We start from the raw sequence: 2500 nt of genomic DNA, 5'->3' as shown, positions 1-2500 counted from the left end.
ACTGATAAATGGTGCCGATCGAACACACTGGCACACTGGGAGGCATAACCTACGCATCCTGATTAGATCCTAACACTACCGATCGCTATCAGAGGATGCTGGTGCAGCAAACGGCCGAAGGGACAAACATAGGCACGTGACACCAGAGCGGTGAAGAAGCAGAGCCATGGCCGAAGCCTCATTTCTCACTCTCTTTTGCTCTCTTTCTCCTTCTCTCTCTCTCTTTCTCTCTCTCTCTTTCACTTTCTCTCTCTTTTCCTTTCTCTGTTCCTCTCTCGCTCTGGTAATTCAATTGCCAGCAGCACAGAGAAGCATGTCTTATCAGAAGCCGCGGAGGAGAGCCTTCGTGCATGCGCGCTCCAGTTAGTGTACGGGGCGAGTAGTAGCCATTCTGAAGGTGTAGGTTGGACTGTCGGAATAATCGTGTTCTTTTACAACATTCCGTAGCCACCTTTTTCTTATCTCTTCACGGAGAGGGAGAGTGAAAAGTGTACGAGAGATTCCGGTTCTCCGGCCCATCATGAAGTTATGGGAATCAGTCTTCTGAGGAGCCATCGTTAAAAATTGCAAGCGAGAGAGAGAGAGAGAGAAAATGAGAGTAGTACGGTGGCACACCATAACACACACCCACTATAACAACAGAGTAAACACATCCACGCACACACACACAAATACACACGACAGATCCCGCCATTCACGGAAACATCATGGCTACGCATATCGACGAGGATATCCCACACATCGGGCTCGATATCAAGCTCTAGCCCGATGCTCTAGCCGTCAACGACCTCACTCGGCTCGACAACTCGGTTGCCTTAGTCGCTCTCTACTTTCGTTCTCTCTTTCTCTCTCTCTTTCTCCCTTTCAATTTAGCTATCTCATTCTATCTTGCTCTTTCTCTTTTTCTATCCTCCTGCAATGTGTCTCTCCAATACGCCCGCATCACAGCGACGCGCTCATGTTCCTGCTGAATACCGATGATGATAGCATCCGCTAGATGGGTAGGTGGAGGGGTGGGTGGATGGGTGGGTGGGTGCGCGTTCGTGTACGTTGGTGGTGGTCGTGAGTGCGTACACACGAAACGATGACGATTCGGGCTGGCACTTCGGCTTTTCACTGCTATGCGATGGAGGCGCACAGTGTATGGGAATAAGGTTTCAAAAAGGGGAGAAGACGAAGAGGAGGGCTGTGAGGGTGCAGGCAGAATGACGAAGAGATCGGAGTCGCGGGCAAAAGAACATGGATCGATATTTCGCTGGCTACTGCTTCTGCTGCTGCTGCTGCTGCTGCTGGGAAACTCCCTCTCCACCCACCACCATCCACCAGCCGCCTTGTGACAAGCAACTTTAGCAGCTTCTCCAACGGTGTGGAAAATGCGAACATTTGACATACATTATCGTTCCTCTCAGCTTCCTCGGAGTCTCTAGCGGTTTAAAAGGGGACTAAGGCGAGTACGAGCCCCTCTTGCCTTCTTGGTGAAGCTTTGCCTCGTTTTCTATCTCGCTTCTATCCAGCCTAACACTACATCCCACAAACACACACACACAGGCCCACTATGGTCACTGCTGCTGCTGCTGCTGCTGCTGCTGCTACTCCAAGAAACCAGGCCACCACCGCCATCTAGGATCGTTTCTTGTCGCTTGCTGGCATCCTTTCGGCGATGGCAAACTAGATTCAAACGTTTTGAGCTGTTTTCAGTGCACTTTGTTACACTCTAGATGAACTCCAAATCTTCCAAAGCAACCAAAGTTTCAGGTAGATGAGCAACTAATGAGAAGCACAATCACACGCACACACACCCCCACACTCCTTCACATGCGTAGAGAAGCTACTAACAGGCGCATTAACGACGGGTGAAGCCGAAGAACGGCTCACGAAACATATCACTGTACATCATATTTCAATCTCGCCTAAACCTGTTCTGGATCAACGTTTTCCAAACACCTTCACACTCACACGCACACACACACACACGCTAACTAGCATGGAATGCAGGAGCAAGGAAGTGTTTTGCTCGATTTGCTGGTGGACCGGATGGCGACCCTCTATTGTCGGAACGGAGATGTCCGGATACACATAACACTCTTCACGGTAACGAACAGCAGAACCGTGGGTAATAAATCCAGCATGACTTACACACTGTTTCGGCTCTGGTCGCCTGGTCCTGATCTGCTTTTTCCCTTTCTCTTCCTTTCTTTTCTTTTCCTTTCTGGAAAGCTATGCAACCGATCAGCAGCAGCGCATGAAAGCGCTCCCAACGACGGTGACCGAATGCGCGAAGGCGCCGTCGGGAATTCATGGAAAACTCCACGGCGGCTGCCGCTCCACGACGACGACGACGATGACGACGCCGATGATGATGATGATGATTGTGATGAGCGCCGCTCATCCAACAAACCAGCGCGCCACTCCAAAAGGACTCCCATTTTCTCTCGCTCGCATACATCGTGCGGGGAGTTTGCTCATTTCCCTCAACCATTAATCCCGTGGCCATTGCTGC

At 50.7% G+C, this 2500-nt stretch overlaps 1 protein-coding gene across 2 annotated transcripts in view; it reads right to left on the bottom strand.

The window, feature by feature from the left end:
• LOC125949105 (rho GTPase-activating protein 100F) overlaps positions 1-2264 on the bottom strand; it is a 35369-nt gene extending 33105 nt beyond the window's left edge. The window contains exon 1 of one of the 2 annotated variants that reach the window (XM_049675806.1): positions 2137-2264. The gene's annotated coding sequence lies outside the window, so the exon portion shown is untranslated. Of the gene's footprint in view, positions 1-2; positions 62-2136 lie in introns of those variants that run through there. The other variant, XM_049675805.1, reaches the window with a different exon arrangement.
• Positions 2265-2500: the final 236 nt, after the last annotated feature.

This window comes from Anopheles darlingi, chromosome 2 (genome assembly GCF_943734745.1).
Source record: "Anopheles darlingi chromosome 2, idAnoDarlMG_H_01, whole genome shotgun sequence".
Classification (NCBI taxonomy): domain Eukaryota; kingdom Metazoa; phylum Arthropoda; class Insecta; order Diptera; family Culicidae; genus Anopheles; species Anopheles darlingi.
This window is presented reverse-complemented; position numbering and strand designations above follow the sequence as displayed.